Genomic DNA, 27,875 nt, shown 5'->3' on the forward strand with positions numbered 1-27,875 from the left:
CATTACATTAGATATTATCATGCATTTTCTGTGCATATACATGCATGTATACGTACTTGCCTTTGACTATTTGTTGTCACATTTTAGTTTTGGAGGAACTATGACTGGTAATTAAGATCTTATACATAGAGATAAAAACATAACACCACTGCCCAATAATGAAATGAGAGCACATATAATATGCTCTTTACTTAGTATTTTCCCCTATCACCTGAAGTTTTACTTTTTTTCTTTTTAGGATTTCCAGACAGCCTGAAGTCTGCTCAGCCCCCCACCTCCCACCCCCCCAAACTAGTTCTTTTAAAGCTATGTGAAGATCTGGCAGTTGCTGTGGTTTCCAACCACCCACTTTTATGCCTCATTGTTTGAGGCTATCTAGCAGTGACTCTTTAAAAGTTATGATCTGCCTCATTTCAACTTGCTTTACAATAGCTGCCAGGGCTTCTTGCTTTCATCTATGTTATGCATATGGTCAAATATTTTATGGACAATCCAAGGCCAAGCACTGCCACAGCATTCTTTTACCTGGGCTCTTTGACAACTATGTGGAGAATGGATTATTAAAGAGCAACAATACTTTGGGAAGCTTCACACTGAGTTTTAGACCCATGCGACATCAAGGCCCAGGTCTCATTCAGTTGTGCAAGGGATTGTCTCAAGTCCCTTTGTGATGAAGACAATTTCCATTAAATACAATGGAAATCCATCTGTGTATGTGTGTGTACACATACATGGAGATTGAGAGACAAAAAAAAAAAAAAGAGAGAGTGAGAAATGAATGAGAGTCTCTAGATGAATTGGGCATATTTCAACACTACCCGGGCATTTTAAAAAGATTAGTTTTTGAAATAACTAATGGACAATTTGTGATTTCATAGAATCTGCAGAGTACTGAGTTTTAGCATTCCATATTAATTCAAGTTATAAATATCATAATCTATTTATTGAAATGTTTTAACTCTATTATCTTACAATAAATTCTTACTACTTTTTATCGTGTAATGGCAGCGCATCATTTCCAGCCTTTCTCTGTAATGCTGCAGCTGTAAGCTGTAAACATAGCACCTCCATAGGTGTTCCATGCCAGATTTCATAGTCTTTTAGGAAAAAAAAAATTGGACAGGATTTTACCTAATGATCTATGCCTGCGAGCTATGATTCTTTGTCAAGAATTCATTATCTTTAATGACGGGATAGGTATCCAAATAAATAAATACAATCTAAATTATATCAGGTTCAAAGAGGCCTCGAGGATAGTTTTGTTAAGAGGTAATTCCAAGATTCTGTCTAATTTATAACAAAGTAAGTAAAGATGATCTTTCATCAGAGGTATCAAGGTTGAAGTTGAAGAATTATATTTTGAGAAGAAAAATCTATCCTCCACAGTTCCTTTCCTTTTTACTTGATTGCTTCAACAATAATATGATTCTCCATTTACTGAGGATGATTTTGTTTATAACAATGCTTCAGAATGGAACTGGAGACAAAGTCCTCAGTAAATTTGTTTGTGTGGATTACAGAGTAGATTAGAAGTACGTGTGTATCTTTGTACCTTGACCCCTGATTCACTCCTCAAATGTCTTTTAGAAAGGGATAAATGCCCATATATTTTCAAGGACCAGTACACCTGGGGAATTAGGTCATCCTGATCGCGAAATAAAAAGCAAATTAAGATAGGACATCCTCAAGGGGACCCTGGAAGGCTTCTTTAGTAAAATAATGCTTCCAACATCCTGATCACCCTACCAGCAATCCCACCAATTAGAAAATAGTTTTAGTATTAAGAATCTTTTAAGAATAAAAACACCTCTAGCGATGAATTCAATCCTCAGTGGCATGAAAAAGAATGGCCTTTCTTTTCCTTTTGTGAACCTCGCTCACTCGGAGGGTGGGCTATCAATCGGGACACCTCTTCCATGCCACAGAGTGGGGACTTGGTCTTTACCGATTCATCATAGGCCCATTCTACTGAACCTGGGGACTGTTTAGTCTGGTGAGATAATCCAAGCCGACTCAATCAAGGCCCCCTTTGAGGGGAAAGATATGCATGCTTTAAGAAAAAGGGTCCTTATCTTCCTGTGATTGTAGGTATGAAGTATATACAGTTATAGCTTTCCGGATCCATTTTTGCTCTTCATGGACAAAACCCACCTAAAAATAAATGATACATATGAAAAATAGGTGTGAGATTCCTAATGACGTCATTTGAAATCCTACATCCAGTTGTGTCTAAAGACTAGTTTATAACCACTTAGTTTTCTAAGTGAAAGCAGCCAATAAATTATCTTTTTGCTTAAACTAGTTGATCAGGGAATTCACTATTTGAAAAGAAAAGAGTTCTTACTACTATAGGTATTTAATCCCCAAAAGTTAGCTAAATGCTGGCTCAGATCCAAAGAGTTTCCATGATTGGAAAGACTGGAAGAGTTGGAGGGAGAGGTTAATTGGAGCATACATTATTGTCAGGGAGGGCGTTTCTGGAGAGGCCATTGCATTGGGAACCCTGAAGACATTAGGCTAGGATATGGAGACACTCCTTGGATTTGGGGTGCCAGGAGGAAGAGAAGACATGCAGCAACGAGGGGTGAGAGGTGTGAAAATCTAACTTTGCTATAACCAACATGTTGCTAGAAAGAGCTCCAGGGAAATTTTATGTTTTGCTATCACTGCATTTTAGATACTTTCAAGCCATAAATGAGCCTTCATAGCTTGTGCATTTAGAGTTCAATATTTCTCTGACTTGAAAATAGTAAAATCAGGAATGAAAAGAATGTCCACTGTGACGCTGTGCTCCAGAATTTTTTTTGTTGTTTTAACTTCCTCGAAACTTAAGCAATTTTGGCAAAGCAAGTGCATAAATTCTGTTGGCTTTCCCACTCAATAAAACGAAACCTTTGGTATTGCAATCAATACTGACAGATTTCTTACATCTGAAGACATATTTAGATGAGAAAGTCCTTCGGTGGAAGGTCTTGTGTCTCCACAGTTCTGAGATAACTTAATTTCAGTAATGAGATTTAGGTGTTTCTCTCATGTAAGTTGTTACCTTTATCTTATCAATATTCTGAAGCCAAACTCACATTGGTTTCTTTCCCCGTATATAAGCTGGTGAAAACCAGAAAGGTAATTTTTTTTCTTTAATTATAAGAAATTCCAAAAAGTATGTGTAGCCATTCAATATCTAGTTTTTGTTACTCTACACTACGTGTGGTGCCTCTAATTGGCTGGACAATAAGCACAGTACATCACTTCTTAGGGTGTCGATAAATGGGCAGATTGAAGCAGGGGCTGAGATTTCAAAGGGAGTATTAGCATTTGTGGGAAAACTGTGAGGGAGTGGAAGATAATTAAACCAGAGCTAATAGCAACAGACTTGAATTTCAGAGGGCCACCTGGATAGCTTGTTCTCAGTCACTTCTTCTCATGTTTCATTTTCCTCATTTGAACAAGTCAACCGTCATTAAAATTTTTCACAACATCTGAGGCAAATCATTGCATTAATTCATTTGTAAGGTGTTCAGAAACCACATATTTTGCTTTTAGCATTGAAAACATTTGGCTTCCACCATCCTTTTCTTTTCTTCTGTTTTCTTTTTCTTCCTTTTCTCCTTTTCTTTCTTTCTTCCTTTCTTTCTTCTTTTCTCTTTCTTTCTTTCTTTCTTTCTTTCTTTCTTTCTTTCTTTTTCTTTCTCTTTCTCCTTTTTTTTTTTTTTTTAAGTTGAAATAGTCTGGGAATCATTAAATGCCAAATGCTTTCATCAGGCCCATAAACAATACAAGATTCCATAGTAAATGCAGTTATTTCTTGGGAAGTTTCAACAAAACACATTTTCACTCATTCAAAGCTAGGGTGAATAAATCTTGAGGTCTTTTAAGAAAGGCGCACTTGAGACCCTAGGAGGCTGACACAGTACTGGATTTCACACAAAAAGATCACAAAAGCTATCCTGCAGACTCGGTAAATTCTGGAGGTTCTTGGAAGATTTGCCGTTGTGTGTGTCTCAGTATTGGGGCCCTTCCTCTCTAACTCACTGTGTATCTCTTGACCTAGTAACTTGGATATAATATGAAAGCAGAAAATAAGCTTTTGAGAAGCCACTTACTTTTAGTGAAACAGAGTAAGACTGAGATCAGGTTAACATCTAAGGGAAAAGCCAAATTGTTATATCATTTTTCCTCAATGTCTTATGATTTTAGTCATATTTTTTTCCTACCAAATATTATTTCTCTTCTGTATTTGTGGCTTATCCTATATTGTGATTACGTTGGACTTTACTATGCAAATTAGTGCTCTTGAAAAAATTTACCTGCTGGGATATGACTTAATTATGGGCATGATTAGATATCATAAAATCACAATAGCTATAGAATTTAGAAAGTAAATACCAGTAAACAAGTTATTGCCAGTATATATGCTGATGTGGCTCACAGCAGAGAAAGGTACCCTCAGAAATGAATTCTCCACAGTGTTCTTTTCTAGCGAGTGGAGACCAAAAGCTTTACTGAGTCTCTGCTGGTGGAGTCTCTGTTCATCTCCTTAATTCACAGAAATAATAAACTTGAGATAATAGAAACATGATGGCATGCAACACAGATGGAAGGCCAGTAGTTTTCACCACATTATAACCCAAAGACCACCTGTCTCAATAAAATATGGGGTACTTGTTAAAAATTTAGATTTCTTGTCATCATTTTGAACCATTTGATTTGATGCCTCTAGTGGTTGGTGCCAGGAATCTGTATTTAATAGGGTTTCCCCATGTGATTCTGATTGCTCTTAAGGTTTAAGAGCTACCGGTGTGTTTGGCGAATAAAGTTATCAAGTTTGGTTGGAATTACCACGTCTTTTTTTTAAAGTTTTTATTTAAATTCCAGTTAGTTAAAATACAGTGTACTATTAGTTTCAGGTGTACATTATAGTGATTCAACAGTTCCGTAAGCTTAGATTCACTTGCTTATGTACACTCACATACACTTACTCGGTGCTCATCACAAGTGCTCTCCTTCATCCCCATCACCTATTTCCCCCCACCTCTTCTAGAATTTCCACCTCTTTGAGATGAGGAAGGAGTCATTTAGAGTGCAGCTGGCCTAAAAGAGCCATGGTTCAGTCACTTGTTCAGACATGTTCTTGAATGGTATAGCTCTGGCTTTCTTCTGGGGTAGCAGGGCGAACCTATGAGGCACTAGCCCAAAAAGGACACCAGTGACTATGCCCATAGTCATTTCTCAGAAGTGCTTTAGAGCTTTTTTTCTCTCAGGGATAAATTGGTGGCAAGTATAGCACAGGCTGATCTACATAATTAGGAAGCCCCAGACAACATAGAAACAGAGTTTAAGATGATAGATGTTCAGGATTGTTCCCTAAATAGTCTACCAGAAGACACAAAAGTGCTATATCCAACTAAAGAATATATGATTGAGATTAACAGCCGGGGTTGCAGCCAAAAAGCAATCTCAGAGGTTAGCTGAGGACATAAAGAAATTCATTATTCAATGCTGTACCTCCAGACCAGACATATAAAACAAGAAGTCCTCATGGAAGTGTTAGTGCATTGAACTAATTTAATGCTTAAATTTAATTCAACTTATAACCATTTGTAGGGAATGTCTAGCCTGTTTCAGGCAAAGACTTGGTGTTAAGGAAAATATAACTGCAAGTTTATTAATTAAAAAACACATGTGAAGGAATTTTACCAAATATGTGTGGACATGTGGGAAGGGAAGGGGCATAAGAAAGATATCAAGAGAGCTTTGCGCTTGTGGCAGGAGTAGATGTTGAAAGAAAGTGTCCATAAATTGTAAGATACATTCTATTACAAGAATTTGCCAGAACTTGAAGCTATTTATTTATTTATTTATTTATTTATTTATTTATAAAGATTTTTATTTATTTATTCATGAGAGACACACAGTGAGGCAGGGACACAGGCAGAGGGAGAAGGAGGCTCCCCGTGGGGAGCTGAAGGCAGACACTCAACCACTGAGCCACCCAAGCATCCCTCGAAGCTCTGCATTTTAAAAAAATCATGTTTGAAAATCCATTGCAGTTTATCTGCTTATTGCTTTACTTTATTATTATTATTTTTTAATAATATGTACATACTTTACTGGTTCTCGATTTCATTCTTGGCTATAAAATGTTTCCGTTCTGCTTTTTTAAGGTGTCAGCCTCAGGTAGGGTGCTGGCAAAGTATCTGATAATGAGTTATCGAGTCATTTATATTGAAGATTATTTCTGTCACACTCTAGGAAATAGACATTCAGTGGAATACAAATGACCATACTGTCCCAATGCCACCGGACTTGAATGGGAGAATTTACGGATGGAGCAGAAATCATATTAAAAAGTATTACTAAATGAAGATAATGTCCACCCAGGAGCTATATACGTTGCAGTATCCGTAAGAAGGTGCTTCTCTGCTAAATGGGAAATGTAACCGAACCTGCATCTCGAGTTTGTTGTAAGTTTTAAGAAAACAAATGCTCCCTCACTTTCTTCTTTCCTGTGTCTGAATTCTCTTGTTCATGACTCTGTTTTATGATTCTCAACGTGGTGATTGATATCAGGCACTAGACCAGGAATCAAGGGACCTGATAAAAATGACCTGCATGCCCTCTTCCTAGGCATCAGTGGGCCTTCCTCTTTATTGTTTAAAAGGTGTAGATTTGTGTAAGAGTAAAGTTTTATTACGGAAAAACAAAATGACCTGCATGATTGTGGTCCAGTCATTCAGGTGCTTTAGCTTTGAGTTGACTCCCCCCACAAAAGAAGGAAGATTCAAATGAATCTTTCCTACTAAGCTAAATAAGACCTTGCTGAGTAGCAGATCATCAAAATGGATAGGGGGAGCCCTTCCTTCAGGGAAACTGGAGGCTCTAAAAGAGGTAAGCATAAGAAATAAATGTAGCACGAGTGCCTCTTGAGGAATAGTGTATCTTTTGGAACTGAAATTTGGTAGAGTCAGTGCTTTCACTACATAACTCAAGGGAAATTGATTGCCTCTCATATTTCTGGAAATTTCTGGGAGATATATCAACATGGCCAGTTTTGGCTTCAGCTTTGGGGTCCGAGTTCCTATTCCTATTGAACACTTGATTTTTTTTTTTTTTTGAACACTTGATTTACCTTAATTTTAATCTACTGTGTCTGGGGTGGACATGGAACTCAAGCCTTTTCCTTGTAGAGACAGCAGAGCACAGAGGTTGTTCGGTAACAATCTTGAAGTCTGGCTATAATAGTTATTGCCTATGGAGATCAGCCAAGCACCTCAGACTCAGTTTTCCCATTTGTAAGATGAAGTAATGATTGTTTTAATTCATAGTGTTTTGTGAAAAGCACATGTGATCATTTAGGCAGATAATGATCATAGAGTGTGACGTCATAAATGCTCAATATATTGTTTGCTGTCGTCTTTAACAGTCACTTACACTAGCATTTGTGTGCATAGCACTTACTCTGGAAGCCAGAGTACATTAGGAGAGTTTATTACATTGCAGAAATAGAAATCCTTGTCCATTAGACAGCCTAGTTTGCTAAGAGCATATCTACTGAAAAATTTTTTTCACCACACTGCCAAAGTAAATTGTGATCCATGGCAATAAGTGCGATCTTATAAGATACAAAACCAGAGAGGAGGAAGTGATTAATTCTGTTTTGGGAAAGGAGAAGTGGAAGGATTCAGGTGATATGTGAATTGGGTTTTGATGGGCGAATGGGAGTTTCTTGGTCACCAAGTTTCAAGAAATCATTAAAAGTGGTGGTAAAGGAATGTACAAATGCTATAATTTTTCATTCCCTGAATAATTTCATAGGGTATTTATTTGGCATCTAGTACATGAAAGCAGCTGGGATTACAGGGAAAAAACAACAACCAGTATAAAGATAAACACTGAGAGGGCGCACTGTGTTCACAAGGACAGATATCAAGTTGCCTAAAAGTGCATAGCAGGACGTCCTAACCTGGCCTGACATCAGGTTTCCTTGAGGACGTCACATTTAACATGAGGCTCACATCCGGTTCCTCAGTCAATCTTGTCAGGCTGTACTTTCAAAATATCCCGAATCTTGCGATGTCTCACTACCAGCACTATCACCACCTGCTGCAGGTGTCCATCATCTCTTGCATGGATCATTGCAAGTCTCCTGACTGTCCTTGTTTGTCCCCTTCCACCCACTACCTGTTCCCAACACAGCTCCACAACTCCAATGTGGACTCAGTTTATGCCATTGCTTAGCTCAAAATCCTCTGATGACTCCTATCTCCTTGACCCCTTGCTCCAGCCATTCTGGTGTCTGTGCTACTCCTCAAACATACCCAACATCGTGTGTGTATTTCTTTCTTTCTTTCTTTCTTTCTTTCTTTCTTTCTTTCTTTCTTTCTTTCTTTCTTCTTCTTCTTCTTCTTCTTCTTTTTCTTTCTTTCTTTCTTCTTTCTTTCTTTCTTCTCTTTCTTTCTTCTTTCTTTCTTTCTTTCTTTCTTTCTTTCTTTCTTCTTTCTTTCTTTCTTTCTTTCTTCTCTTTCTTTCTTTCCTTCTTTCTTTTTCTTTTTCTTTCTTTCTTTCTTTTTCTTTCTTTCTTTCTTTCTTTCTTTCTTTTTCTTTCTTCTTTCTTTCTTTCCTTCTCTTTTTCTTTCTTAGATTTACTTATTTATTTGAGAGGTGGGCAGAAGGACAGAGAGAGAAAGAGTCTTAAGCAGACTCCCCACTGAGCACAGAGTTGACCTGGGACTTGCTCTCACAACCCTGAGATCATGACCTGAGCCAAAATCAAGTCAGCTGCTTAACCAACAGAGCCACACAGGTGCCCCTCAGAATCTTTCTGATCATTCTGTCTGGAATAGTCTTGCCCCAGATACACATCGGATTCATTCTTCATCTTCTTCAGATGTTTTCTTAAATGTCATTGAAGAGCTATACTTTGGCCACACTCCATGAGCCACCACCACTATTTCAGAACCCCATTTCTTCTCATCCTGACTTATTGCTGCCGGTGTAGCACTGATTGCCATCTGAGATGCTTCATATTATTTGTTTATTTATTGCCTCTGTCCCCTTCCTGGAATGTGGAGCCCAGGAGCTCACTGATGTAATACCTGTGTCTCCAATAGTGCTGGGTATTTAGTCGGCCTGCCCTAAATATTTGCAGAGTGAACGGATAATACATAAGATGTACTTGGTAAGTTGGCTTTAGATAAGTGAGGATGGTTGCTTGTTCCAGGAAGAGGGACCAGCAAGTTCATTGGCTCAGAGATAGAAGAGGTAGGGTGAACTGAAAGGAATAAAAGATTTGATGTGGATGGAGTACAGAAAGCAGAGGAAAGCAGAACTAGGTGATGTTTTGTTTTCCTTTCTGGTTCTACCACAATCATCAAAGACAGGATTCATGGCTATTTCAGACTCTTTGATGAGAACAGAAGGTGCATCAGGATTATCAAATGACTGACAGCTACAAAAAAGAATATTGTGCTTGTAAAGAAATTCTGTGTTGAAGTTGCAGATTTGACAAACTTTCCTGGAATAATTTGATATTCTTATTTGATGGAGAACACCCTTAGGGACACATATTTTAGGCTGCTAAAATGGAAAATGTGGCTTTCTTCATCTTTTTTCTTCTGTCCAAATTTAGAGACTGTCCTTTCTCCATAAGACATTTTTGAAATATTTCAAAATATTATATTCTCTTTCCTTGGCTGTGAGGTTCTTTCTCTGGCTGTTTCTCTCATGCAGCCTGAGGACTTTCCACCTGGCGGATGGCTGCCTAGACTGAGTGATGAGTACATCTCATCTGATTTGGGGACCAGACCCTTGCTAGGGAATCGTGGAACTTGGGCTGGCCACTGTTATCCATAACATGAAATGGAAAGTTCACTTTTGAAAAACACACACGGTGAAAGAAAACATTCTTTTTATTTAAACATGAGAATAAAGCATGCAAGAAAAGATATTCCCTCAAATGAGAACTCTGCTGAATTAGGGGGAAAAAAAAACAAATGTATACATTTACTTACGAAAGTAGGGAGTGGTGCTAAAATGAGGTATGTTGCAGGTTTTTGAGTCCATCATATTGTTAGTTGTCAAAATTCTTCTTGACTCCTTCAGCTTAAATCATTTCTTCATGAAGAAAAAAAAATTCTTGTCTTGCAGCTACTTACAATCTTGCCAAGAAGAGCTGGAGGGAACAGAGAAATTGAACATCAAGTCCTTATCTGTGTGAGTTTGTCCCTGTGTAAGTCTGTGCTTTACCTATGTGGCTGCTGCTGCTGGTAGGAGGGAATTCTTTGGAAGAGGGTATGGTTGGCAGGGACAAGGCTAGGGTGCAAGAAACAATTCTGGCCGTATGGAGGGCTTTTGTTCACTGTGCCTTAGCTAGAGGATGCGACACACCTGATCTTCCTCTGGACAGATTTGCTATGATGAATAATCAAGAATTGTATAGGGGGCACAGCATCATGACATGCTGGATGTGTGTGGCCTGTTGGTGAATAAAGCCCGCCCTCAGTGTGAGGGCATAGTTCTGGGCAAGTTGCACAGTTTGGGGACAAACTGTTAAGACAAGTAGGGAATAACATTGTAAAGCAGAAAAACAGATTAGGTCCTGAGGTCTGGGGGTTACACGGGAGAGGTACACTTGAATTTCAACAGGATGAGTTATAGAAAGGCTAATCTTTTTGAGAAAATCAACAGTCATTGAAAGTGAATGTCATGATCGAACATCCGTTTTATTTATTTTTATTTCGCAAGCAATTCAAGGACATGTAACTAGACTGGGAGGTACAGAATAAAGAGCAAAAGCCTTATAAGCTGTTCCACTCTCCAGAAGTAATAATTTCACATCTCTCTTCTTCTGGAATAACTGTTTAAGAAATACTCTGTAAAGCTCCTGTATATAAGTACTGTATATGAAGTTAAAAAGTAAGAAAAAATAATAACATGAATAATAAAGAAGAGTGGGGGGAGAAAAGTGTCTGATTTTTACCTTTATTTTTTCTTTTTTAAAGATTTTATCCATTTACTCATGAGAGACACAGAGGCAGAGACACAGGCAGAGGGAGAAGCAGGCTCCCTGTGGGGAGTCTGCTGCGGCACTTGATCCCAGGACCCCGGGATCATGACCTGAGCCAAAGGCAGACACTCAACCACTGAGCCACCCAGGTGCTCCTTGATTTTTACCTTCCATAGCAGTAAGTCAGATAAACTTCGCAGTTTACAGACTAAGCTCGAGTGGTGAAATCTGATTATGTGGTTATTTGGAAGTCATGCCCTGAGAAACCATGCATTAAAGTGCTTGTAGATAGTTAAAGTTGCATCTAGAAATCAAGATGGTGAATGAATTGAAGAAAGGCAGAGGAATCCCGAGCCCAGAAGTTAGTTTGGGGGCCATGGCAATACTATAGGTTGCAAATGAAGAGAGCTTGGTCTGTGGTAGTGTCATGGGAATCAAAAGGCCGAGGCCAACATTTTACTAAAGTATGGGAGCTGGAAAACCAGGACATGGAGACGGTCATCCATAGAAATGATGATGCAGTTCTGATGTGAGGGAAATAGAGGGGGGAAGGGATGGGGAAAGTCTGTAAGAGACTTTCAGTCTCATTGCAAACATGTTACTAATATAAAGGAGTGATCTACAGTCCAAAGAATGCAAAGGATGGAGGAGGATGGTGAGGAGTCAAAGCCAGTGCCTTGAGCTAGAAAGAGGAAATGGAGACTAAGTGTTGACCCTTTCACTTATGTCTCAGAGAGAAGACAGTGAGAGAAGATGGGGTTTCCATGTAAAAAATCTGGGAAAACTGGTCTTTCTTGAACCATGTAAAGAAATAAAGTAGAAGATGCTTATAAACTGTAGTACACAGGGTTTCTTGAAACCATAGGATTGGAGCGGCCGGAGAGGCCACCTAAAAGCATCTGGAAATGGAAACAGGGCTGAGGGAGAGGGTGGAGCAGGGCTGGATTAATCTGGAATGAGAGCAGGGCACAGGATTGCATGTGATACCTATGAATTAAGAAGTGAAAAACTCGAAGTGCAATCCCAACATAATCCTAGTGTTTTGTTAATAATGTTTTACACATATATACAACCCTCACTTATGTCTACCATTATTCACGAATAATTCATTTAGTCATTTCCTGGCTTGAAGTTCTTAATATTTTTACCTCTAATTTTGCAATATGTTTTTTTTTCACTTAATTTCTCTCAGCTTTAGAAGGTAGAGAGAGAGACAGAGATAGAGACAGAGAAGCAGAGAGTGAGAGAGAGAAAGAGAGAGAGAGAGAGTTCACAAGCTCATGCATGCAGATATGCACCATGACTACCCTAAGAAATGATTCTGTGACTTTTTAGATAGACATGTTTTACTTGGTTTACTCAAACCAGCTTTCTTTTAAATTCCATAAATAAAGAATAAAAATACTTAGAAGATTTTCACTGAATTCAGATGTTTCCTTTCCTTAATAGGATTCAAATCTTTCCAAGTTGAAGTTTGTACCTCTGGCTCCAATTGACTTACATGAGCAAAAAGAAAAATCTTAATATTTTTTTTTATAACTGGAGAAACATATTTCTTCTATTTTTCACATAACTCACAAATAACTAGGTGGATTTTGCTTAAGCCTTCAAAAGAAATTCCATTTTAGCCTAGACACTAATGTGGAAAATTTGAGGCCAAATGATTCAACTTTTAAAGTCTTCTAACTAGGAGAAAGAGTGACAGAAAGAGAGAGAGACAGAGAGAGACAGAGAGAGACAGAGACACGGAGCAGAGAGATTGAGTTAGAGGGTAAGAGAGAAGGAAGGAGGAGGAGTGAGACAGAGAGAGCGAAAGCTAATTTATAAATTAATTGGAATACTTTTCTGGATCATTCATATATATACATATATACACATATATAAATGTTTTTATACATACATTTTTTACTCATTTTAAAATGAAAATTTTAAAATTTTACTTTCCCATTCTATGTAGTACTTATAGTACATATTTAAGCACTATTTGCTTAATGCATAGTACGTATTTGTAATTTTAGTTGAATTATTTCTGCTTATGAAAGTCATACAGGTTAATATTTTCTCTGGATTATATAATTTAAATACAACTTTCATATATTATGAAGAAAAGCAGAAGATGCTACATGGATATATATTAGTTCAGCACTAAACATTTATTAAATGTGTGTCGGGGTGGGGAGCAAAAACACAAAGGCCAGATTCACCAGACACAACCTCTGCATGTAGAACTCCCATGGACTTCAAAGGGTTTATGGCTCAAAAACCAGGCTCAGTACGGGGGAGGGAATGAATATCTGCCGCCAATTGCCAGTTGCCGAGTCCCAGCCAATTTCTACAAACTTGGAAGTTGTCCTTTTTGATTTTTTATCAGTGAAAAATGTCTGGAATGACTGGAGACACTTCTAAAGTTTTTCACTTTTTTACATTAGTATAGACTAAAATCTATTGGAAAAACTGGATTTTCGTTAAATACCTCCCAACTCTAATGTGCAGACTTAAAATGTTAATTTCTGTATTTTCTCCCGGACCAGTAATCTTTGTTTATTATTATTTGTATACATTTATTGGAATCATACTGTCCTGGGCTTGGAAAGCTTTTGTCACTTAGAGTGTAGCGTTGATTTCTGCTATAGGAAGATGCTTTGCGGGGGTTTTCGCTTAGTTCCTTCTTCCCAAGTATGATGTGCTTCCTGACTGCCTTCTGCCTTTCCCTGGTGAAATAGGAGTCACCAAATAGTCTCAATTGCTTTCCTTGCATTTTTTGGCCACTTCCTTAACCACATTAAGACAAGAAAGATGAATTTGGAGTCCATAGAGAATAATGTTTACCTTGATGGAATCCATCACCAAACCCATCACTAGAACAACCACGCATGCATTCCATTTTGTTCTTTTGAACAGAGATACCCATAAAAGGATTAAAAAAAAAACCCTAAATGGTAAACCCAAGCAATCCTAAATGGACAGCAAGAACCGACACCGTAATTGCTAAGGGGTTGACTTATCATTTACAGTCAGATCTGCTGGCTGCAATGTGCTCCAGGGAAAGCTTTCTGGGGGATTTATCAATAATACGGTTAAATGTGTCTTGCTGTCTTTTGCTGTAAAGTGCTATTGCGTGTATGCTTACAGGTGTGTGCTTGTGTGTAAGGTTCAGGACAAGTGAATGGTGGATCCGTGGTGATGGTCTTTGCAAAAGCAAATGATCTGTCGTGCTGTGAACCCCGGAACCTAGTATCCCGCAAAAGCAACGGATAGACATATGAAGCAGATATATGTCTCTTTTTCATGATGCCAAAACAATCTTGAGGAGCACATGAACTATTTATTAGTTTAGTCCACATGTTGCAAAACAGCCATCTTACCTCATTTCTGTCCCTTGTGTTTGGGATTTCTTTTTTCTAATCTGCATATAATGTGAAATATTTTTGTTTGTTTGTGGGCACAGTTTGGTAGGTTTTTGCTGCTCCTTCTTTTGTAGCCTGACAGCTGCAGCGAGTACACACATCTGCCATATTGATGTCAAGTGGTACACAGTCATTTTTTCGTAACAGCTGTTGTTGGCAGATCATTTCAACTATCTTGGGGATGAATGGAATATAAATGTTCATTGCACAAAGTATATAAAGCAGGGTTTATTGGATTTGACACTGTTTCTTATCAACATACTCTGTTTTCTTTCTAGTATTGTGATGCTAAGAATTTGGATACCATATGAACAACAAATTATTTCTCATCTAATTATCCAAGTGTTTAAGAATGCTGAAATGTTGCTGGTGTGACAAATCAGTGCCAGGAAAAAAAAAGTTTTGTTGGAAGAAGAGCTTTTGTGTATAGTGCCTACTTGAAATATATCACAATCTAAACTTAATATATATATACACATACAACTATTATATATATATATTTATTATATATAATGTAATACATTAAAATATACAAGATAATGAACTGAGTACATTGGTTAAATTTTAGTATTATGTAATAGGTTTAACATTGCTTTAATATTATCTGTCTCTCTATTAAAGATCTCTCTCTTCCTCTCTCCCACCTTCTCTCTGTCTCTCTCTGTGTTAGACCAAATGCCACTTCTCCTAAAGTACCACCATAGCATGTTAAATCTCCTGTGGTTCTGTGTGTTTCATCAAAGTTTTGTTTCTACAAAATCAATGCTTTGAACAAACTAAAAAGAATGTTGGAGGATTTCACATTAAAATGGAAATGTATTAAACACACACACACACCCACAGGGTTTGTCAGTATATGTATGTGTTCACTATGGTTAGAAACAAAGAAGGCATCTTAAGTAAAAGGAAATGATTAGTTATGGGGAAGAAAATTGCAAAGATGTAAAAATATTTGGGGGTAATTATCAAACAGGGAAAGATTGTTGGCGGTAGTTATGTGATTTGGCACTGTATGATTCTTCTTTTCGCCGTTTATCACTCTTTGGCATCAAAATCAATCAGTAATTTGTGAGCAAATCATTATTAGTAGAGATCCCTAGAACTTAGAGTATTTTGCAACCTGCACATTAGTCTCACACAAGAAAGTGAGAAACCTTGATGACTGGGTACTGCCAGTTTTAATTTGTTTTGTATCAATTCTACAAGAATAGAGTCTTGGAGCCCACATGAAAGTCATACTGTTGACTTTCGGTTGGGAACACACACATCAATAAAGACCATGCAGTTCAAAGTTACCTCTTGTTGTCTCTGTGTCGCCACTGTCCTTTTAGTGATCTCCAATTTCATGGCTTTAAACGCTGTCTATATACACTGATGACTCAGCCCAGATTTTCCTATCTCCAGCCCAGATTTTCCTTTCAACTCCAGACTCGCTGGTCCAATAGCTTAGGAGATGTCCTCACCCCCTTGGGTATCTAATCTAACTGTTCATTTCTTCATTTATCCTACCATTCCTGTGGTCTTTCTTACCCAAAAAAGAAAAAAAATAACTTTATTCTACTGGTTGCTTAGGCAAAATGATGTGAGTTACTCTTTATTTCTTTTTTAATTGCATACCTCCCATTCAGTCCACCAGCGAACATTGTTAGCTTTTCCATCAAACTGTATATTCAGCATCAACTAATTTCCCAGCTCATGCATCCTACCACTATTCTCTCTCCCCAGAATGATTTCAGTAGCTTCCCACATGAGCTTTCTCTTTTTATCCCCCTAAGGTAGAGTCTCAACGCAGCAGTCAGATGTTAGAAAAGTTTGAAAAAACTTGAGTCAGCTTGTGTCACTCCTCAGCTTTAAACCTTATAATAACTTCCTATTTCATCTTGAGTAAAAGTGATGTCCTTACTGAGAACTCCTAGTTCCTACATGACCTCATCCTTTATTCTTCTCAAAACTCATCTTTTAAAGCTTCTCTTGCCACACTGACTTCTTCCTATTCCTCAAACATGCTGGGCATATTTCTGCCTTACAGTCTTTTCATTTGCTCTCCTGCCTGGAATAGTCTTTACTCCAGTCATGAATAGATGTATGCATGACTGACTTACTCATTCCTTTGGGCTTCCACAAGGCAAGGTTTGCTCTGGCCATTCTACCTAAATTATCCTCATCTCCGCTATCACACACTATCCTCTTACCTGAATTTAATCTTTTTATGACATCTTTTTTTTTTTTTTATCACCATCTGGTATTATATAGTCTGTACTTTTTCACCAAAGTAAAAGTTCCACGAGTCTGGTTTTGTTTTGTTCTCTAATATAACTTCAGACGCTAGGAGAGTGCATGGCATGTGATAGGCACTCAATAAAGATTTTTGACTTGATTGAATATATTGATTTGGCGTCATTTGTAAAGTCTCATTGAAAACTAAATGTATTAAAAAGATTGCTAGAATTAAAAAGATTGATATTAGAATAAGAAGAAATAAATAGCTTTTTCAACTTCTCTTTTGGAGTGGAATGCAAGCGGACTTTCCCCCCCCATAAAGACAATAGTGTTCTTATTCTGATCAACCTTTCTTGTTTGCAAAGAAGAACTTTCTGTATAGAAGGAAAAGGCATCATGACTCTAAAAAAATTCCTCCATCTTCCCCTGAATACTACATATATGCATATATGAATACCAATATATAGGTACATGTAGATGTATATATATATCACATTTTAGAATAATGCAATTGAATTAAAATCTTCAGTGGAAAATTGACATAAAATGTTTTAAAATAGTGAGAAGATTCAATAAATTCCTACATGTTCATGGGTTGGTTTCTAATTAATATAAGGTAGTTTATGATTATTTTATCAAATACATTATCTTACTTTAAGATTGTAAAGAAACACCCATAGAATGAATGAGAAAGAGGAATAAACATATCAAATAATATTATAAGGGCCGAGATAACTGTATTTTAATTTTTTACCAAAATATATGGATTTTTTTTCTCATTTCTCTGCCATTGGCAATTTCTGAGAAAAATCCAGAAATGAAATAACTCTGAAGTGTGAGGTCACAGTAACCTGATTTAATGCAGAGGATGTGCAATCCAATACAAGACTTTTATTTGAAGATCCAAATTCTGTTTTCAGATCAGAAAGATTCTTTCCTTTTCAGACACCTTCACATGCACGCCATGGGATATTTTGGATTTTGTTGCAGACTGATGTAACCATTGTTGGGCAAGTTACCCATGACTTCATCCCGCATACAAATGACAGCTGGGAAATTTAGTATGCGTATGTAATGATTTGACACATATGCATAGAATTAAATGTCTCAGGCTGCTCTGATGTTCCATGTTGTTTTACTTGGTACTTGATGATAGAGAGTGGCAGAGTTAAGAGATTTTAAGAACATGTAAGAACAATCCTAGTGACTTCCAGTAGGCGAAACATAGTTTCAAGAAGTGACTGATAAATATGTGAATGAGCACTGGTCTAGGAATCTGAAAACCTGAATTCTGGGGCTCAGCTCCATTATCTCTAAGGACGTGGCCGAGTGGCCTCTGCTTTGAGCCAAATATTTCTCATTTTCAAGATGGAGAGGATAATCATGGTCTTGCTTAAATACAAGTTATTGGGAATATTAGAAAGTGTAATAACAGTTGGAAAATGCTAAGAGTTTCTACACTTTTACATGGATAAAATGAGCATCCGTTGCAGACAGTATGGGAGCAGGATCAAGATAACACCAAAATTCCAAGTTGGATTATAAAGCTAACACATAACTGATAAAATTAGGCATGTGCAAAAGGTGACATAAACATGCAATATTTCTAGTGCCAGAAACAAGAAGAGCAAGACAAGCCTGGCCAAGTTAGTGTGTTTAAAGCTGGTCAAGAGTAGTTAACTTTACAATGTTGAAAAAGAGAACATACTCTGTAGATGGTGTTTTAGGGCGGGTTTCCCAAAGCATACCCTGAGATGAGGATTCATAGGCATGTTACTTATTAGGAAAAAATCCTTGAAAATATTAAGGGAGTAGAGAAGTGAGGAGATCATGTAAAGGTGTGCTGTCGACTCATGTCCCACAAAAGATAATTTTGGCTGAATCCCACACCAGAGATCCCTTTTTTTTTTTTTTTCATTAATTTATTTGAGAGAGAGAAAGCATGAGCAGGGGGGAAGGGTGGAGAGAAAGAATCTCAAGCAGACTCTCTGCTAATCAGGGAGCCGGTCTTGGGGCTCCATCTCATGACCCTGAGATCATGACCTGAGCTGAAGTCAAGAGTTGGCGGCTTAACCAATTGAGCCACTAACGTGCCTCCCACACCAGAGATCTTGATATCTCGTTGGTTACACCTAGATCTCAGGAAAATAGAGTGAGAGTCTTGAGGAAACACACCGATATACAAGCCTGATAAACTGAATTCAGACAGTTTGCAGCATGATTGTAGAGATGAATGGACATTTTAAAATATTTGTTCACTTAGTCATCTGTATGTTCTATGGCATATGCGTAGACACTACGTGACATATTCTGAGTGAGACATTAGGGAGTCAAAGAGATTGGAATCAAAGAAATTACAATATGTTGGGAGAGACAGAATTAGAGAATTTATAATAAATAAGGATGAGTGTTATGGGATCTCCCAGGCTTTACCTGCTTCTTGGCACCTATGATTGAAGAGACAGCAAAGCAGAGAATAACCTCTAAGTGTTGTCTTGGTTTCCGATTCTGCTCCATCATTCATCACCCTGTGACCCTGGGCAAATTACCCAATCTCTGTGCGTCAGTGTTCTCATCTGGGCCACGGAGATCATAACTCTGTGTAACGGCTCATTTGTTTTTTTCGAAGGCTAAGTGAGGCAATACATTAAAAAATACATCGAAGACTGTTAGGAAGTTTATATTTATTTCTACTGGATATTCGATTCATACAAATAATCTCCGTTTTTCTGAATGCACGAAGAATCCTAAATATAATTTGACTTTTCATTTAGATCTGCACAGAGGAAGAAAAAGCATTAGTGAAAGCATACTAGTGGCTTAGTCTCTTGGCAGTTATATTTCACATTGTAAATCCAACTTCAGTTTTATAGTCCTTAAGCAAAATAACAACAAAATGTCGTTTAACATCTTTACTGCAGTGTAAGGCAGGGTGGAGTCAGGTGACTGGAGGATCTTTCTCTTGTGCTCAAGAAGTCTGCCTCCCGACTGGCCTACCCTGTTCTTCAAGTGGTACACGGTGCAATGAACATTTGAAGGTTAGAGGGAACAGAGCTCTTTCTAAAGATTTACATCCTTAAGAAAGACTGGAAGGACACCTGGGTGGCACAGTGGTTGAGTGTCTGCCTTTGGGTTGGGTGGTAACCCTGGGGTCCTGGGATGGAGCCTTGCATCTGGCACTACTTCTCCCTTTGCCTCTCACTCTGCTCATCTCTCTCTCTCTCTCTCTCTCCCTCTCTCAAATAAATAAATAAAATCTTTTTAAGAATTTAAAAAATAAAATAAAGGATAAAATGTAAAAATGAGAGGAGGGGGATGCCGAGACTAAACTATAGTGTGGAGGTATGCACATTTAGGTGATAAGACCACAAAGAAGGAGCACCTGGGTGGCTCAGTGTTTGAGTGTCTGCCTTCAGCTCAGGTCATGATCCCGGGATCTTGGGATTGAGTCTCGCATCAGGCTCCCTGCATGGAGCCTGCTTCTCCCTGGGCCTGTGTCTCTGCCTCTCTCTCTTTCTGTCTCTCATGAATAAATAAATAAAATCTGAAAGAAAGAAGAAAGAAAGAAAGAAAGAAAGAAAGAAAGAAAGAAAGAAAGAAAGAAAGAAAGAAAGAAAGAAAGAAAGAAAGAAAGAAAGAAAGAAAGAAAGAAAGAAAGGAAGGAGACTGGAAGTGCCAATTCTTGAGGCTGATGTGGTGAAGGCACAGGGCTTTATTTACCTCCTCTTTACCCCATTGGTGGTGGAGGGATTCCTGCCCCCAGATTATGGGGATTACTGGACAAATCACAAGAGCAGTTTATCAGTCACATAGGCTCACAGCTCAGGGAAGAGGCCACCGCACGTCATGTAGGCTACTCCGGGTTGCATTCAGAACAGCCCAGGGGCTGTGGAAGGCAGGCTTCAGAGTACCTACAGAATGGGTGCCCCTTGGGTCTGGTGGGAGGGTGTCATTAGGTCATTTGAATTCTTCTGCTGGTTGGCAGGGAACTGCAACCTGCTATTCAGGGACGAGCAGAGACCACACCTGGTCTCTTTGACACGGAGGGCTGTTTGGCTCAGGGATCCAGGCTGCCACAGCAGAGGAAGGCCAGTCCATGCGCTCTGGATTTCAATAGTTGTCAAGGCAACATACAATCTTGAGCCTGAATTTTAGGCCTTATACCAGGGAGGAGTGAGAGGGGAGGGAAGGCTCCTCGGCTAGTTGTGCTAAAGAGAAATTGGAGAGGAATTGTATGTTTGCTGGAGAGGTTTTGCACACATTATTGTAGGTGTGCAAAGTAAAGCCTCCTCTTCCCTCTCTCCTCCAAAACCTTCCCTAACACCTACTTCTGTAACGCAGGATTCCATACAAGGAGATCCTTAAAGCGAAATCGAAGTCATGCTGAGGGGTGTGGCAAGGTTGGCATGGGCTTAGGTTACGGGCTGCCTGTGGCGATAGTGCTCCTGAGCCACAGTCATCAGTATTTTGTGAGCTCCATTTTCTGAGTTCACATCTGCTTTCCAATTTTGTCAGCCCCCCTGAAGCTCCGACCCTGGGTTCTTAGTTATTTGCCAAATAAATGCCAATCAGCGGGTCTTCTCGGCTGATACCCCCTAGCAGGTCATGTGCTTTCTGATGTTTGAAAAGTATCTGACGTATGAACGATCTAAGTTCAGTTTGCTTCTCCTGAAATATATTTGCTACCTTTCCTCTCTGGTAATTTTCTGCTGGTTCACATTTTTTTCCCTTTTTCTTTCTTTCTTTCTTCTTTCTTTCTCTTTCTTCCTTTCTTTCTTTCTTTCTTTCTTTCTTTCTTTCTTCTTTCTTTCTTTCTTTTTTTGTAACTTCTTCATAGATTATACAGCAGGAAACAAATCTTTTAGAGAATAAATTACTTGACTTTTCCATTAAGTATTTTCACAGAACTTACTTGGAGTATAATTTTATCCTGAAGCAGTTTTTTATCTTTTAAATATCTATCTTTGACCTTGTGTTGGAAAATTCCCTTAAGAGAATATTATTAATATTTCTAGGAACTGTGTCTGTGATTGCATCGAAGAAAAAAAAAAGAGGGAAAATGAAAGGCAGACCATAACTGATTCTTACACTCTTTAAAAATATTCAGAAATAGGTGAGAGAAAGTGCACAGATCTAAGATCTGACAGATGTTTTTATGCACATTCATATAATTATTTTAAAGATTTTCTTGAAAAGCCTATGGGTCATTTCTTGGTTGTGGATAGGGTCTTCAGACATAGTGAGGAGTAGATGGAGGAGTAGAAAGAGATAGAAAAAGGAAGTAGAAGTAGTATTTTGGAAGCATGTTAAAGGAAGTTTGAGGTATAGCCTCAGAATTATGCGGTTTCCAGGTTGTTTCTTTTTATTCCTTTTACCTTTCATTCCAAATTGCCCAAGAGACTTTTTCAAGGTTTTTTGTTTGTTTGTTTGTTTTTGTTTTTTTGACTCATCAGCATTTTTTTTCTCTTCTCAGAAACTCAGTAAGTGGTAGGCTCTGCGGTGGATAGACAACCCACAGTATAATTTAAAAACCTGTTAGTCTTAACCTTGACCTACTTTGACCTTCCAATTCTTTTCTGAGGATGTGGTGAGCATCTACTGTCTTGAGATCTCAACCCCTCTTTCCATCTCTTTGTTGCCATAGTGCCCCATTTCATCTTGGATGATGGCCTCTCACCATTTTTACCCAAGGTGATGTACTCTCCCTTATATTTATGCCATTATTTACATTTGCATAACCCCATGAATCTCTGTTTTACTTGTACCACTCTGGTTTATAAATTATATCCTAGAGGTAAATGAACTCTCTTTTTGTCCCATTTGTGCATTTTAACATTAAGTGACTGTGAGAAGGAGTTAAAGCAGATGCTCAGAGATCCTCTCACCCCCTTTTATGGATGGTGGGAATGTTCCTGGCAGAAAGAAAAGAAAGTAAGTGACCCAATCTCATCTCCTTGTCAACTTGACCTTTGGCTAATGTTCTTTGTTATGAAAAAAAGCCCTTAACTTTGAACATGCCTTTAGCAGGATGCCTCTAGCTAAGGATTTCCTGGAAAAATAGAACCAAGGATCCAAAAGACATGGATTCCTGGATAATGCAGGCAATACCACTCCTTGGAGTTGTTTCATATTTAAATGTTCCAGCTGTATGAGGTACCCCATAAAACTCACTTAGAGGATTAATTTATTCTGAGCCAGAATCTGGGGAGCTGCCATGGATGTCTCAGATGGCTGTTTTGACTGAGCCTTGTGCTTGTTGCATCCTTATAATCGTTTAGTAAAATTGGATACCAGATAAAATCTCTGATTTCTCTGACTCTGATTTGACAAGCAAGCTCTGTAAGTTACTTCAGTCACCTAAATTTGTCAAGTGAGGTTTGACTGTATCACTAAAGATACCAGCTGAACATGACCTACGAGAGATTTAAGTCAGGGTCTTTTTAGAGTCTTGTATAAGTGCTAGAACATGTATAATTCGTGTCTCGTAAAAGCCTGGATGATTGATATGTATGGTTTCCTTATCTATTTTTTAAATACCAAATGTTATAGATCAGTTTGTTAAAATGGGACTCTTATGGCCTCATTGTGGAATGATGGTTGAAGATTACTAACAGAATCATCACGGTGCAAGGTCATATTCTCATCCCCGAGAGGTCTATGTCCAGTATTGATTTACATGGGCTCTAAAAATCTAGGTCCCTTGTGTCAATCAGGAGAGCTCTGAAGGGTCATCTCAGCTTTAGAATTCAGTGTTAGGCTGACTGAGGCCTTTGTTGAGACTGTAGGGCAACCATCACCTCCCTCTGTCCACTCTTCCTTCCTTCTCTTGCCTTTCTCAGGTGTTGACTCTTAGGACACTCACTGATAAACTTTCTGCATGCTAACCTCTGACCTCCACCTCAGAGTGGGTCTCCAGGAAGCCAGGCTATTATAGTAACCTTCATGGTTTTTGCATTATGCTCAAGAAGTTCACAAATAAGCAAGAAGTATGTACTGTTATTTGACTCTTTGATGTGTCAGATAAAAATTTGGGATGGCTAATTTTTAAGGATGAGATTTATTTTAATTTTTTAAAGATTGATTTATTTATTTTGGAGAGAGAGAGAGCGAGCACATGCAGGAGGAGGAGCAGAGGCAGAGGGAGACAAGCAGACTCCCAACTGAGCATGGAGCCTGATGCAGACCTTGATCCTAGGAACCTGAGATCATGACCTGATCTGAAACCAAGGATTGAGCACTTAACCAACTGCACTACCCAGGTACCTCACATTTATTTTCTTAAGTGTGTTCAAATACAATTCCTTTAGGTTCATGGAAGAAATACATCTTATTGCATTAGCCTAAATTATTTATGTGGAAGTATTTCAGAGAAAATTTAATAGTGGGTCATGTGAAATAAAATCATTTTTACTTTCACTGCCTGAGATACTAATACATAAATCTAATGAAAACACTTAATTGCTTATAGTTTATTAGTTCATCAGCAATGAATTTGTGCTAATTTAAATTTCTGAAATACAGTTTTTCATTTTGGAGGATACATTTTCTTGTGGTGATAATGCTTCGCTATCTTCTCAGAAGGATACAAAACTAAAATACATCCTCTCTTGCTTTCAAAATAAAATAATGTATTTCTCTCTATATCTTGTAGATTTATTTATTTATTTATTTATTTATTTATTTATTGTTAAATATATTTCTAGTATTCTAAACTATTGATTTAAGTTCTCATTAAGATGACAGAAAATTTCAAACTGATTGCCTTTTTAATAAATGTTTGCCATTTTCAGGACATTTCCTGAGGGTCTGCAAATGGAAGGCTGAGTAATTTTTCTCTTGCATTGTCCAGGCTTGTGGCAGAAAGGTGAAGGGATGGTGGGAAAGAAGAAGGAAAATAAACACCCAACTAATCCTGAAAACAAAAGGCATTTAATAATTCTTCCATTTGTGTCCAGAGTTTACAATATAGAAAAACAAAGTTTTTAAAAAATAAGTTCTGGGATCCCTGGATGGCTCAGCAGTTTAGTGCCTGCCTTTGGTCCAAGGGCATGATCCTGGAGTCTCGGTGTCGAGTCCCACATCGGGCTCCCTCCATGGAGCCTGCTTGTCCCTTTGCCTGTGTCTCTGCCTCTCTCTCTCTTTCTCTCTCTGTGTCTCTCATGAATAAATAAATAAAATCTTAAAAAACAAATAAGTTCTGATGCTTATGAAAGGAAACATTTAATTTTATAACCAATTACATTAATTATGTCTTCTCTGTAGCAGGTAAGAATCACAGAATTAAAGTAAAATGTAGGTTCTTTGAATAAAACAACAGCTACCCCTCCCACAAAAAAAAAAAAAAAAAAAAAAAAAAGAGTAGCTAAGAGTTTCCCTAGTAAATGCAGAAAGTATAGTCTTCACGTTGGGTTTTATTGATCTCTGGAACAGTAGCTCCCCCTGAACTGAGGGCCATACCAGAATTAAGGAAAGATCTTTCCATCCCAGAGACCAGACATTTGGAAGGCAGCCATTGTGAGTATAAAACGTGAAGCTGGCCAAGTACTTTATTTCTTATTGGATTCTTGACTCTTTCTGACTCTCATCATTTAGTGAGTCATGACTGACAGTGTGTACGCACATCTGCAGTCATTGATCCTTAGAGAAATGTCTCCAGGGATCTCCACGGCTTTCTTTTGACCATATCAAACAGGAACTTTCTTTCAGTCCCAGAAATTGCAGAAGCCAGGGCAGAGAACCCCAGACAGTAGGGCTCTGATTTCACCCTGCACATGTAAGAGTGCAGATTGGTTCCAGGTCAGGGTCAAATAAAGAAAAGTCTGAAATGGGTGCCTCTGATCACTCCAGAATTGCCCTGGAATGCACACTTTGTGATCTTGAAAGCTTCATGGGAATCAGGGGTGGAATTATACAAAGGACACAGGACTTGAAATCCTCAGACATGGTTTCAGCCGAGCCTCAACCCCTCCTAGCTGGGATATTGGGCAAGTTATTTAAATTCTCCAAACTGTTTCTCTTTTGGCAGATGAGAGGCAGTAATATAAATCTGTGTAGTCAGATTAGTGGACATTTCAAGGACAGCTGGATTTTTATGTGAAATCATCCAATTTTAAATGCTCTATTAAATTTTATTTTTTTAATTGTATAGATTAAAAACAAATTGGATGAGTTCTTCTTTAGGACAGGCCCAGCGAAGTCCATCTTTTTCCCTCTGGCCCTCCCTGCTCAGCTTCTCGAAATAAATTGTCTGCTTCCAATCCTTCTTTTTTCTCTGTACTCATCCTCACACCATACACTCCAATTCTGACTTCTACTCTATCACCCCATGAAAAGAATGTCTGTAAGAACCCTCAGGATCCATGTCACTAAACACAATGAACATTTTTCAGTGTATCTTACTTGACCTCTAAGTAGCATTTGAAAATCTCAAACATCTCTTCCTCTTTGAAATCCTCTTTCCTTGTTGTCATGGACACATAATTCTGCAATTCTGCTTTCTCTTATCTCCCTGGGTGACCTCTTTCAGTTTCTTTCAGAAAGGTGTCTTCCTTCGTCCTCTGACTTTAGATATGATGTTTTTAAGACTTCCTCCTAGCTATTTCCTTTTTGTCACTCTGTAGATATTCTCTCCATTCTCTTCACAGATTTAAATCACATCCGTGCTCATGGCTTCATGTATAGTTTGCACAACTAATGAGTCCCAAATGTGTACCTCCAGTCAATCTTCCTGTGGGCTACTGAAGTCAATTGCTTTCTAAGTATCTCATTTTTCACTCAAACTCAATATACCTAAAATTCATTATTTTTTTCACCTAAAAGCTGGTTGTCCTTTAAGATTTCATGTCTCAGTGCTGTTATTAACATTTATCCACTTGTGCAAGCTAGAAATAGGGGAAAAACTACCATTGTAATTTCCTCCCTCTTTCCCTGGAATTTCTAATCCATGTGCTTACACATCCTTTAAAGCATCCACTTCTCTCCACTACAATATTGTCATTTTGGTTAAAGCAACAAAATCGACTCTTGAAACCACCTCTACTCTTTTCCTTTTCTATGCATTCAATAGATACTGGTTCATTAATAAAAAAAAATCTGATTATGTTTCTTTGCTGTTGAGTTTAACCAGTTCTTTATATATCTTGGATACTAGCTCTTTATCTGATATGTCATTTGCAATCCAATCATGAAATGGGCAAAAGACATGAACAGAAATTTCGCCAAAGAAGACATACACATGGCGAACAAGCACATGAGGAAATGCTCCACATCACTTGCCGTCAGGGAAATACAAATCAAAATCACAATGAGATGCCACCTCACACCACTGAGAATGGGGAACATTGACAAGACAGGAAACCACAAATATTGGAGAGGATGTGGAGAAAGGGGAACCCTCCTGCACTGTTGGTGAGAATGTGAACTGGTGCAGCCACTCTGGAAAACTGTGTGGAGGTTCCTCAAAGAGTTAAAAATAGACCTGCCCTATGACCCAGCAATAGCACTGCTGGGGATTTACCCCAAAGATACAGATGCAGTGAAACGCAGGACACCTGCACCCTGATGTTTAGATCAGCAATGTCCACAATAGCCTAACTGGGGAAGGAGCCTTGGTGTCCATCGACAGATGATGGATAAAGAAGATGTGGTCTATGTATACAGTGGAATATATTACTCAGTCATCAGAAAGAATGAATACCCACCATTTGCTTTGACGTGGATGGAACTGGAGGGTAGTATGCTGAGTGAAGTAAGTCAATCGGAGAAGGACAATCATCATATGGTTTCATGCATACGGGGAATATAAGAAATAGTGAAAGGGATTATAGAGGAAAGGAGGGAAAATGAGTGGGAAAAATTAGAGAGAGAGACAAACCGTGAGAGACTCCTAACTCTGGGAAATGAACAAGGGGTAGTGGAAGGGGAGGTGGGCGGGGTGATGGGGTGAATGGGTGATGGGCACTGAGGGGGGCACTTGACAGGATGAGCACTGGGTATTATACTATATGTTAATAAATCGAATTCCAATAAAAATATACAAAAAATCTGATTATGTCTCTTTCCTTCTCAAAACTATTCATGGATAGCTAGCTTTTGAGGGAGATTTAATTAAATTTATTTATTTATTTATTTATTTATTTATTTATTTATTTATTCATTTTTACGATTTTGTGGCCATAATATCTATTTACTAACTATGTGATCTGGGCTTCCTTCCTCTGACTAGTTTATCACGGACTGCTTTT

The 27,875-nt window shown here is 38.2% G+C and overlaps 1 long non-coding RNA gene across 3 annotated transcripts in view; it reads left to right on the top strand.

Annotated features, from left to right (window-relative positions):
• The window catches only part of LOC140596714 (uncharacterized), a 49,087-nt gene extending 21,476 nt beyond the window's left edge, over window positions 1–27,611 (top strand). For 2 of the 3 annotated variants that reach the window (XR_011998610.1, XR_011998612.1), the window contains 3 exons: window positions 6,253–6,464; window positions 22,277–23,891; window positions 24,423–27,611. This is a non-coding gene — a long non-coding RNA (uncharacterized lncRNA). The remainder of the gene's footprint in view (window positions 1–6,252; window positions 6,465–22,276; window positions 23,892–24,422) is intronic. The other variant, XR_011998611.1, reaches the window with a different exon arrangement.
• The last annotated feature ends 264 nt before the right edge of the window (window positions 27,612–27,875 follow it).

This window comes from Vulpes vulpes, unplaced genomic scaffold (assembly GCF_048418805.1).
Source record: "Vulpes vulpes isolate BD-2025 unplaced genomic scaffold, VulVul3 Bu000000770, whole genome shotgun sequence".
Taxonomy (NCBI): domain Eukaryota; kingdom Metazoa; phylum Chordata; class Mammalia; order Carnivora; family Canidae; genus Vulpes; species Vulpes vulpes.